This window comes from Rattus rattus, chromosome 4, assembly GCF_011064425.1.
Source record: "Rattus rattus isolate New Zealand chromosome 4, Rrattus_CSIRO_v1, whole genome shotgun sequence".
Lineage (NCBI taxonomy): Eukaryota > Metazoa > Chordata > Mammalia > Rodentia > Muridae > Rattus > Rattus rattus.
Genome location: NC_046157.1, coordinates 180785470 through 180798325, shown reverse-complemented (window position 1 = coordinate 180798325; position 12856 = coordinate 180785470).

Here is a 12856-nt window from a genome sequence, read left to right as displayed (position 1 = left end):
TCTAAGATCTGAATATAAGAACAGAAATGATAAAATAAAGGGGGGAGGGAGGGGCAAGTGACTTCACAAAGATTTTTAAATGTCTCTTTTCCAAAGGTTCTTTGATGAGCATCGGAAAGATCAGTAAGGAGAATTAGAGAAAGGATCTAAAAATCATGCATCTCATAAAAAGTCCTCACGCCTCAAAAATGTAAGAATGTAGCCAGGCTGTGGTGGTTCACACCTTTAATCCTGGCACTTGGTAGGCAGAGGCAGGCGAATCTCTAAGTTTGAGGCCAGCCTTGTCTACAAAGTGAGTTCCAGGTCACTAATGGCTATACAGAGAAACCCTGTCTGGAACGAACAAAACATTTCTTTTTTTAAAGATGAACAAAGATTAGACAATTCCTCCACAGGAGATAAACTCATTCCTGTATACCCAAAATGATGTGTGACATTGTTAGTCATCAGGGAAATACTAGTTAAAATCACAAAAAGATAAATTACATATTTACCTGGGCGACATTAATACAAAGGACAAGTATTCACAGGAACGAGCAGCAACTGGAGCCCCCACGCCCTTCCTGGTGGGCACATGAACTGGAGCTTCCACTGTGTCAAGCAAACCTGGAATTACCTCAGGATCCATTGGTTCCAATCCTGGGAACGCACCTAGGAGAAACAAAACATACGTCTGTGAAGTTATGGAGTATGAATGTTCACAAAGACCTCACTCTTGGGTATGTAAGGTAGGTAACTGCAGAACGATTCCAGTGGACCACTGTTACGATCAGACACAGCTAAGCAAAAGACAGCACCACTGCAGAAGCAAAATGAGAGGGTATGGGGGGAAGAGAGGCCAGACAAGACTGAAGACCTAGCGGAGGGAGGGAGGGAGGCTGTTTCCCCCAAAACCATAACAAGAAGTGAATTCATGGGGCTGGCCAAATGGCTCAGTGGTTAGGGGGATTCACTCCCTTTATCTACACTGAACCTTCGTTCCACAAGCACCTGTAACTTCAGCTCCAGGAGAAGCAACACTCTCTCTCTGGCCTCCCGAGCACCCATATACATGCAACATAACACAACTAAAAAGTATTTTTAAATGTTTAACCTTTATGTCTGGGGGTTTTTGTCTGCATGTATCTCCGTTACCATGTGCACACCCTGCCTGTGGAGGGTGTTGGAACAGAAGTTACAGATGCTTGTGAACTGCCATATGGGGGCTGGGAATCAAACCTGCATCCTCTGGAAGAGCAGCCAGTGCTCTTAATTGCTGAGCCATCTCTACAGCCCCCAAATGAGTATGTCTTGTTCTTTAAAACAGGGTTTCTTTTTGTATCCCTGGCTGTCCTGGAACTCAGTCTGTACACCAGGCTGGCTTTGACCTCACAAAGATCCTTCTTCCTCTAGGGCCCAAGTGCTGGGATTAAAGGTGTGTGCCACCATGCCTGGCTCCAAAGTAAATATTTTTAAAAATGAATCTATAGCATTTTATTCATGTATGCGATCTGTAGATTATATGATAAAATGAGTTTGTTAGCTTATCTTGCCCTTTTTTTTAAAGTATAGAATAGAGTTTAGTGCGTGGGGAAAGGAGTTGAGAGGGTAGCAGAGACAGAGAAAGGGAAGGAGGGCAAGAGAGAAGTAGGGAGAGATAGAGAGTAGAGGCTGGCCATGAGCACATGGGGGATGGGGGATGTAAAGAGAGGGGGAATAGGACAAGAGAGCAAGAGAGACAAGAGAAGAGCACTCTTTTTGTTGTTGTTGTTGTTGAGGATTGAACCTAGCTAGAGTCCCTCACATGCTCATGACTTGTTGTTACCCTGCTAAACTACATCCCCCCAAAGTCTCTGTCTCTCTCTCTCTCTCTCTCTCTGTGTGTGTGTGTGTGTGTGTGTGTGTGTGTGTGTGCGCGTGTATAGTCTTGGCTGCACTGGAATGGACCCTATAGACCAGGCTGGCCTCAGACTTATGATCATATTGCCTCTGCCCCTAGAGCTGAAATTATAGGTGTATGCCACCATGCCTAAGTGTTAGAAGCCGTCTTCCCTAAGAGACTGTAGCAGCCTCTGGAGGACCCTGTAGCCTAGGAAGTTAATAGCTTTGTTCTGTAACTGGCCTTCCTTAGTCCTGTACCAATGGTTACTCATGTGATCTTACTGCAGGTTTCTTGAAAGTTAATACCACACAGTGTTGTGAAGATTTCAAACTTGAGTTGTAGGTGTTTATGCCTTGCAGGATGAATCCGTTCAACACAGGCCGCCCTTGTCATCTGCATTTGACACACCTTTAGCCTTTCCATAGGGCAGTTCACACTCCAGTGAATTCTTCACAGATATAGAAGTTACGATCAGACACAGCTGTGCAAAAGAGATCCAGTGTCTTCCCAGTTAAATGTGTAAGTAGCTTTCTTCATAAGTAAGTGCTTATCACAGCAACAAAACCCAAACTAGGGCCTAGGGTCCCAGTGTGTAGACCAGGCTAACCCTAAAGTCAGAGATCTTCCTGCTCCGTCTCCTGATTCTAGAATTAAAGGCATGTGCTTGTTGTTACTACAAATAGTTACCTCTGGGAAGCAGAGTTTGAGAACCTGAACTTAATTTCACCTTGGGAGCAAAATGGAGACTAAATACAAAATGGCTACAGTTAAGCTAAACGGAGTGAGCGGTGATGGTTTTCTTTTTAGATTTGTCCTCCAGTTTTGGAAGTTTAACATTATTTACCAAGAAGAAATTAAGTAAGGAAAGAATACATTTTATTTTTCTTCTTTTATTTCTTTTCCTCCAAACAAGGTTTCCCTGTGTAGCTCTGTCTGGAACTTGCTCTGTAGACCAAGCTGGCCTTGAACTCAGATATCTGCTTGCCTCTGCTTCCTAAGTTCTAGGATTAAAGGTGTGCACCACCACTGGCCTTAGAATACATTTCCTATCTTCTCACCTCTGGGGAAGGAATAGAGGGCAAGTTGGGGACACCACTCTATTGAAAACAGTGGTGAAGATTTTCTATTAAACTAGTACATTCTCTGTCTCTCTCTGTCTCCCTCTCCCTGTCCCCCCCCCTCGTGTGTGTGTGTGTGTGTGTGTGTGTGTGTGTGTGTGTGTGTGTGTGTGTGTGTGTGTCTGGATGGAACTTGATTTGTGACCAGGCTGGCTTCTGCTGCCTGTTCTGATATTCAAGGAGGACTCAAGGCCTGTTCTACCACACCTGGCCAATGGCCTCAAACTCAGAGAACACCTACTTCAGCTTCCTGAGTGTGAGAACTATAGAAGTAAGCCACCATTAAACTAGTGAGATAAGTCATAGCAAGTCTGTCCTTTAAGAGAGACTACTGCTGCATATGTGTTTAGAAATGGTTCAAAGCTTAAATGATTTTCATTTGTCATCACTAACAACTTTCTGGTGGCTCTTGCTAAGAAATGCCCTGCCAATTCCTCCTCCTCCTCCTCCTCCTCCTCCTCCTCCTCCTCCTCCTCCTACTTCCTCCTCCTCCTCTTCCTCCCCTCCTCCTCCCCCTCTCCTCTCCTTGCCCTTCTCTTTCTTTCTCCTCCTCTTCTTCCTCTACTTCCTCCTCTTCCTCCTCCTAACCTCTTCCTTCTCTTTCTCCTACTTTTCCTCTTCCCCTTCTTCTTTCTTCTCCTCTTCCTCTACTTCCTCTTCTCCTTCTCTTCTTCCTCCTCTTTTTCCTTATCTTCCCCTCCTCTCCCTCCTCTTACTCTTTTCCTCTTCTCTTTTTCTTCCTTCTCCTCTTCTTTTCTTCCTCTTCCTCTCCTCTCTTCCTCTCTTCTTTCTCTCCTCTTCCTCTTCTTCCTCCTCTCCCTCTTCATCCTCTCCTCTTGTCTTCCTCTTCCTATTCTCCTCCTCTTCTTCCTCTTCTCCTTCTTCCTCTTTTTCATCCTCTTCCTCTTCTCCTTTTTCTTTCTAATACTGAGAATGACCCTTATACATCCTGAACAATCACTCTTACCACTGAGCTGTATCTTCAGCACACAATGTTTATTCTGAAATTCACTCATTTAAATAATAGTTGGTTTGCTCTTCGTCTGAATTTAGCTGATTTCTGCACATTTCTCTCCACTCCCTGGGACCTCCATCCTTGGGCCATATTGTATATTGGGGTCTATTGGTGGCCCTGCTTCCTGGAGGATATTCTAGGGAACCTGGGCTAGGGAGAAGGCTAGAGAGGTGTTAAGGGAGCTTGCTGCTGAAGAACTAACCAGCAAAACCTCTTTTCTCCTGTTTCATAAATCCTGCCTAATTTACATAGTTAACTCTTCATCCTTTGAAACCTTTGGTGACTGACCAGTTCTTGTGCTATGGAACTAACACTCGGCTTTGGAGAGCTTCTCTGGCCTGCCTCGTCCCTTACTGCTCCCATTGGGAAGTTACACTGGAACTCTAGGATGAGGCCTATGGTTTCAGTTCTTTAAGGGGTCTCCTCATAGAGTTCAACCAGGTATGCAATTGGTCTCTGGCAGTCAAGGAAGGGGCTATAGCCCATCACTAGGATCTGGGAAGTCCTAAAAGCCAGTATTTGTCAGGGCCAAGCTAGTCCCACCCTGTGACTCTAGGAGAGGGGCCAGGGTGCCAGTCTGTCTTGCACTTTGCTGAATTTGGTTCCCTGGGTGTAATGGTTTGAACAAGAATTGCCCCCACTAGGTCATATATTTGAATGCTTGATACCCAATTAGTAGAACTGTTTGGGAAGGATTAGCAGGTGTGGCCTGTTTGGAGGAAGTGAGTCACTGGGAGAGTGGACTCTGAGGTTTAAAAAGTCCATGCCTGGCCCATTTCCCCCTCTCTCTGCTTGCTGCCAGGGAGGGGATCAGGGTGTAAATCTCTCAGCTATTGCTCCAACACAATCTCTGTCTGCCTCCTACCATGATGCTCATGGACTAACCCTCTAAAATGTAAGCAAGTCCCCAGCTTTCAATAGTAGGCAAGAACCTAACACACAGCAAAGGCAGGTACCCCAGTGGTACGTTTTTAATCTCACAAGTGACAAAGGGAAACATGTGTCATTTACTGGGTTAGTATTATACAAGGAAAAGCCTACCCTACCTCTTGTGGTCTTGTTGGAGGAAGTGTCCCTGTCAGGGTGGGCTTTGGGATTTCAGATACTCAAGTCAGGCTCAGTGTCACTCTCTTCCTGCTGATCTGGTTGCAAAACTCTTAGCTCCTTCTCCAGCACCATGCTTCCTGTCATCATGATAATGGACTAGACCCCTGAACCTGCAAGCCAGCCCCAATTAAATGTTTTTCTTTATAACAGTGTCTTTTCACAGCAATAGAGACACTAATACAACAGCTTTAGGAAGGTGGAAACAGAACAAGAAACCACAAGTCTGATGGTTAAGAACACTTGCTGTGAACCACCGAACTGAGAATAGGACCCCCTTGGGGGGAATTAGAGGAAGAATTGAAAGAGTTGAAGGAACTGGCAACCCCATATGAACAACAATGCCAACTAACCAGAGCTTCCAGGGACTAAACCACTACCGAAAAACTATACATGGACTGACCCAGGGCTCCAACTGCATATGTAGCAGAGAATAGCCTTGTTGGGCACCAGGGGAAGGTAAAGCCCTTGGTCCTGCCAAGGTTGGACCCCCAGTGCAGGGGGATATGGGGGGCAATAAGGGGAATGTATAGGGGGAATACCCATATGGAGGAGGGGGAGGGGAGGGAATGGTGGCTTATGGACAGGAAACCAGGAAGGGGAATAATGTTTGAAATGTAAGTAAAGAAATATATCTAATAAAAAATTTTAAAAAAACAAAACAAAACACTTGCTGTGGCTTCAGAGGATCTGGGTTTGGTTCTCAGCACCCACATCAGATGGCTCGTACCTGCCTGTAACTCAAGTTCCAGGGTGTCTGACGTCCTTTGCCTCCATGGGCACCCGCACACAGTGTATATAAACTTATAGACTCACACATACACACACAAATAACTATTTTTTAATTACTCTTTTTTAAAAAGAGAATACCAGCCATATCGGTGGGTTCTCGGTTTGATTTTGGGACCTTGCCTCAATGACTAACGAAGAAGAATGACCAAGAATGGTTCCCAACATCAACCTTGGGGGTCTACACATTCACCCCATGTTTACCAACACACATGCAGATATGCCTACATGTACACTACACACCACATACATACATCATACATACATACATACATACATACATACATACATACATACAAACAAAGGAAAAGAAAAACAAAAGAAATCATCTGTCCATCAATGGGGGGATAAATAGGACTTTAGGGATAATGGCCACAGGAAACCTGGGGTGCTCACCCAGGGTGATCAGCACTGTTTACAGGGCTCAGTTCTCTTTCTGAGGATTTGTTGTTGATAGAGCTGAGTGTTTATGAATTGTGCACCATGGTGTGTGTGTGTGTGTGTGTGTGTGTGTGTGTGTGTGTGTGTGTGTGTGTGTGTGTGTGTGTGTGTGTGTGTGTGTGTGTGTGTGTGTGTGTGTGTGTGTGTGTGTGTGTGTGTGTGTGTGTGTGTGTGTGTGTGTGTGTGTGTGTGTGTGTGTGTGTGTGTGTGTGTGTGTGTGTGTGTGTGTGTGGGTGTGTGTGTGTGTGTGTGTGTGGGTGTGTGTGTGTGTGTGGGTGTGTGTGTGTGTGTGTGTCTGTGTGTGTGTGTGTGTGTGTGCCTGTGTGTGTGTGTTGCTCGGGATGGAACTCAGGTCCTCAGGTCCTTGCACATGCTGAGCAAGGGCTCCACCTCTGATCTAGATCCAGATAGATTTATAATTTTTTAAAATGATGTATTTATTTATGTATCTGAGTACACTGTCGCTGTCTTCAGACACACCTGAAGAGGGCACTGGATACCATTACGAATGGTTGTGAGCGACCATGAAGTTGCTGGGAATAGAACTCAGGACCTCTGGAAGAGCAGTCGGTGCTCTTAACTGCTGAGCCATCTCTCTGGCCCGATTTACAATTTTTTAATTGAGAACTTTACACTTAAGAAAACCACAATCTGAGGCACCATAAACACAGCTCAGAGGAAGAAAGCTTGTTTAGCTGTACAGAGCTATGAACTTGATGCCCTGTGGCAAGCAGGCGGGGGATGGGGGAAAGGGCACTGTTCAGCACAGTCCTATTATCACAGTGGCACTTGGGAGACAGAAGAATGGTAAATTAGAGTCCAACCCAAACCACACAATAACTCAAAGCTACCTTGGGCTATATAGCAAGACCTGGGTGGGGATGGGGGAGAGGGAGCACTCAGCCCATAGACATCCATTTTATCTACTTTTAAGTGAACTACGTATTTATTAAATTACTTAGTGTATGTCTGTGTGTGTGTGTATTATCTGTGTGTGTCTGTGTCTCTGTGTATTATATGTGTGTGTGTCTGTGTCTGTGTGTGTATTATATGTGTGTCTGTGTGTGTGTATTATGTGTGTGTGTATTATATGTGTGTGTATTATATGTGTGTGTATTATATGTGTGTGTGTCTGTGTCTGTGTGTGTATTATATGTGTGTCTGTGTGTGTGTATTATGTGTGTGATTATATGTGTGTGTGTATGTGTCTGTGTCTGTGTGTGTATTATATATGTGTGTTTGTGTCTGTGTGTGTGTTATATGTGTGTGTGCGTATGTGTGTGCGCTTGTGTGCATGCTTGCATGAGTTTATGTGTACCAGGTATGTAGAAGCCTTCAGAGGGTAGAAGAGAGAACTGGATGTCCTGAAACTAGAGTTAGTTGTGAGCCTCCATGCGGGTGCTGGGAACCAAATCCTGGTCCTCTGTAAGAGCAGTAAGCGCTCTTAGCCGCTGAGCCATGGCTCCAGCTCTGTTTTATCTGTTTATATCCCCAGTAGCAGACTGAACAGTTTTTTCAGGACCCAGCCATATGAACCACGTTCTGAATCCCCTGTTCTAATACTCCTGTTTCTCCCGGAACCCCGGCAGACCGTTGTGCCCCCAAACAGCCCTTTAGAGAGCATGACCTCGGGATAGTTGAGAAATTAAACACTCTGTTTTTATGTTTTGAAAAGTTAGGGGGAGACACGAGAGTGTAATAATAAACCCGAGCGCTTTCTTCTTTGACTCTCCGTGGTGCCTGAATATGAAATGGTGTTCTCACCTCCTATTTTCCATTAGTCCACGGCAATCGGAGGCTTTTATGTGTCTACAGCAAATGCTCTGCTGACCTGGCGTTCTTACCATGCAAAGTGTCCTGAGATGCCGGCGGCGCCTGGGCCAGCCCAGACACGGAAGGGGGCACAGTGCCCCACTGCTGCATGTATTTTCCTGAGGAGTTTAAAGCGTGGTAGAATGAACTGTCTCCGAGTAATTTATTTGTAATCTGATTCAATCCGACAAAACCAGCCAAGGAAAACCCATGCAAATATCCAGCACCACGAAGAACCAAGTAAACAAGCCAGTCTCAAGTAACCGAGTCGAGTTCTTGTACGAGTTTGTTGGAGATGAGGACTTACTATGAAGCCCAGGCTGGCCTTGAACCTACCACCCTGCCTCGACTCTCTGAGTGCTGCACAGTCGGGTGCCACCACACCTAACTGTTCTACTCCTCTTTTTTTTTTTTTTTTTTTTTAAATAATATAAATACCAAAAGTTCTCAAAATGAATCAGGTAGTAAGAACACAGGAGATCTCTAAGATCAAAAGAGATACTAAAAAAATAATTAACAGTATTGGCTGATAGGCAACAGAAGCAAACTGGAACTCACACAGGCAAATCAGGTCTCTGGTTATCCTATCTGTCTTATGATAAGAGAGAAAAACAGAGTGGCTTTGCCCGCAGCCTTTGGGTGACCCCAGCACCCCTGCCCTCCCAGCCCTCTTCACAGTGCTTGGGAGCAAATCCAGAGCAGCGCTGATCTGGATAGATGCTTGCCGCTGAGCTGCTGCCTTCACAGAGGGTTTTAACGCTGCTGTGTCTACACACCTTCCTCAGTTCATGAGCTACTCAGTCTCACCCGGCTGGTGTGCATCCTTCTCTCCCTGGGCACTTACGGGCCATGTCTTGTCCACTAAAAATGTGGGAGCCTGCACGGTGGTGTGTCCCAGGGAAAGATCAAGATCCCCACAGGAGCTGGCGTAGTGGCTCAGTGGTTAGGGCTGCTCTCTGTCCCTCCAGAGGGCTCAGCACCCACTCCTTGAAGCTTACAACTGACTGGAGCCCCAGGGCATCTGGCACCCTTTTCTGGCTTCTTTGGGCTCTCAAATACATGTGGCATCGAGTTCTCAGACACAAACCCATTCCTTGTAAGTACAAATAAATCTTTCAAAATATGTTTTTGTTTTTTTTTTTCCAGTGAGAAACCAGATCTTGGGTTTAGACTCCATCTTGGAGAACCTGACTTAAAGTTGAACTCCAGTTAACTAACAGGCTGGTACCTAGCACCAGTTTCCAGGTTATTCCCCAACAAACCTTCGCCTGCAGGTTACAAGCCTGCCCCTGACACTTCACTTCCTAACAACCAACAACAGAACAACAGAAGAAGTTACGTTTATAGTTTGGCTCCCAGCACCAGAAAATTATGTTAAAGGCCGTAATGGCCCCCAATTAAATGTGTACCAGGCTGGACACCCCTTCTTGCCTCTATAAATATCTGCTTAAAATTGAACTCATGGCTGCTCCCTCCCGTTCTGCTGCGTCAACCCAAGCTCTGTGGCCCAAGCTCCAACTTGTAAATAAAGACCCTGATGTGATTTTATGGAAGTCAGCTCCTGGTTGGTCTTTTGGGGTTCTCGAATACTTCCTGGCACAACACCAGACAGGGTTTCTTTGTGCAGCTCTGGCTATCCTAGAACTCATTCTGTAGACCAGTCTGACCACAGAACCCACAGAGATCTGCCTGCTTCTGCCTTCCCAGTGCTGGAACTAAATGTATGGGTCACCACCACCCTGCTCAGAAATGTTTTACAGGCCAGCATGAGCAACATAGCAAGGTCCTATCTCAAAACAAACAAAATTCACATATTTGGCCTAAGGTATCAATGAGAAAGTTTCCTGAGCATGGGCAAGGTCCTGAGTTCAGCCCATAGCGTCACTAAAATTAAAAAATACCCGTTGACATTATTACACGTGTAAGGTCCCATTCGGCGTTTCTTGTTCTATGTCTGTTCTGGATGCTATGGATCACTCAGACAAGATCAATCAGGAAAGCAAATAGCTTGACTTTGCCCCACTCCAGGCCTTCCTAATCAACAGTCTACTTTTCTCAGTGCCTCTTTCTCTCTCCATTTCTCCAACAGAATCCTTGTAGGTTAAACGATTCTATCTTCTGGTTAGGGCACGACACTAATCAAGGGAAAGGGAAACCAGGTCTGCATTTTTCCTAGCATTGTGACGCCGCCACCTAATGAAACCTCCAGTGTACAAAACTTCCTTCATGTTCCTTTTAAACAAATCCTTTCGGGGGTGGGGGGTGGCACCAATATAACCCAGGCGAAGTACCCTACCATCAAGCTGCATCCCCAGCCTTTCAGCAAATTTTTCCCAGTCACAAACTCTGTTACGTTTCCCTCTCCTCTCACTTTCACTGAAGTGTAATTACTCATAGTTTACAGATTCTCTATTCGTGAACTTCACTACTTAGTGTGTGTGTGTATGTGTGTATGTGTGTGTGTGTGTGTGTGTGTGTGTGTGTGTGTGTGTGTTAATGGTGAGGTGTCTGAGCCACTTCTGCAAGTGTTCCCAGCTGGGGTTTGACAGGCATTGATCACCTCCTGCCCAGGATGAGTAAGTGCTCTCTGTGGTAAATTTGAAGTCACTTTTTATTGCACTTTTGTGCAATTTTTTTTGCATAAAAATTGGTCTTTGGAAACAAAATGAAGTGTTAGAGGATATCTGATCACATGGTGAACCCCGAAATTGTGTTATTTACTGGAAAACATTTTTTAGTTGTGGTGTAGCTCAGCCAAGGGCTCTCTGCCTAAATATTGTATACAGGATTAAATAAAGTCAATCATGGGTCAAGAGGCAAAGCAAGTAACCAGTTGACAGGAAATGAACATAGGATTATTAAGAAAAAAGCACAGAGATTAAGAGTCAGGAGGATGGCTAGAGAGGCACACAGGAAGTAGAGGGGAGGGAATGCTGGGTTTGAAGGAGGATTTTTGAGAAGGCCTGAGAGAGGGGCATCCCTTCTGGGATGTCTGCTGAGGAGGAAGGACAGCTGGGTGCTTTCTGTGCTTTTCTGAGCTAGCAGGATTTCACCCCAGCATCTGACTCCTGAGTCTTCATTTATAAAATCAAATGATCAAGATTTTGTTAAAAAAACAAACAACAAAAAACAAGGAAGCATGTGAAATTATCTTCTATAATGCTTGATTTTGCTTTTCTTTCTCAATTGTGTTGAAAAAAAATGGTTGCCAAGTCCAATGCTGACTGCTGTTTAATAGTCTTGATCACTATAAGACTGCTGTGTGTTGTGAATGAAATGGGTTCATACAGCCAGGAAGTGAATTGTTGGGTGTGAGCTCAGCATCAGTGAAGCAACGTGTATCACCTTGTTTACTCACTCGTTGCTGTGATGAAGTACTCTCTCAAAAGCAACTTGAAGGAGAAGATGTTTGTTTTGGCTTATGCTTTCAGAGGGGTCGAGTCCTCCATACTGAGGAAGACAGGACAGGAACAGTGGGCTGGAATGTGGCAATTGCATCCAAAAGCAGAAATGAAAGAAAGTGGAGGGGCTGGAGAGATGGCTCAGCGGTTAAGAGCACTGACTGCTCTTCCAGAGGTCCTGAGTTCAATTCCCAGCAACCACATGGTGGCTCACAACCATCTGAGGTGGGATCTGATGCCCTCTTCTGGTGTGTCTGAAAAGGGCAACAGTGTACTCACATACATATAAATAAGTCTTATAAGAAGAAAGAAAGGAAACTAGACACAAAGTAGTTGAATGCCTCAGTCTATAGAGGATATTTCCCATTTGAGCCACAGCTTTTCTTGGGGATCAGTGGGGAGAAAGTCAAGAGCCCAGTTCTCTGTCTCTCTCTTTGTCTCTGTCTCTCTCTGACTCTCTCTGTGTTCACGTGTGTGCACATGTATGTGTGGTAGCAAGAGGTAAATATTACATGTCTTTTCTCAATCATTCTCCATCTTATTAATTAATTAACTAATTTACTTACTGTACTGGCTGCTTTTGTGTGTCAACTTGACACAAGCTGGAGTTATCACAGAGAAAGGAATCTACCTTGAGGAAATGCCTCCATGAGATGCAGCTATAAGGCATTTTCTCAATTAGTGATCAAGGGTGGGAGGGTCCAGACCATTGTAGGTAGTGCCATCCCTGGGCTAATGGTCTTGGGTTCTATAAGAAAGCAAACTGAGCAAGTCAGGGGAAGTAAGCCAGTGAGTAACATCCTCCAAGGCCTCTGCATCAGCTCCTGCTTCCTGCCCTGTGTGAGTTCCAGTCCTGACTTCCGTTGTTAATGAACAGCAATGTGGAAGTGTGAGCTGAATAAACCCTTTCCTCTCTGTCTTACTTCTTGGTCATGATGTGTTGTGTAAGAATAGAAACCCTGACTAAGACACTTACTTACTTACTTACTTACTTACTTACTTACTTACTTACTTAATACAGGGTCTCAACCCCATGCACTCATTATGTAGATCAGGCTGGACACTGCCATTGGACGAGAAGGAAAGATGGGTGGGAGAAAAATTTAGAGAGAGTAGAAAACTGGAGTGAGGCAGAAGAAGCAGCAGAGAGAATATGGAGGCTGATGTTGAGATTCCTCTCTGCACATTTGCAGGTTGTTATGAATATTCTTAAGGGATGGATGTGTGCAGGGCTTCGTATGTCTAGGTGGGCAATTATATCTTATCAATTGGATCAGAGGTTGTTGTGTTGTGTGTTCTTTCATGTGGCGAATTA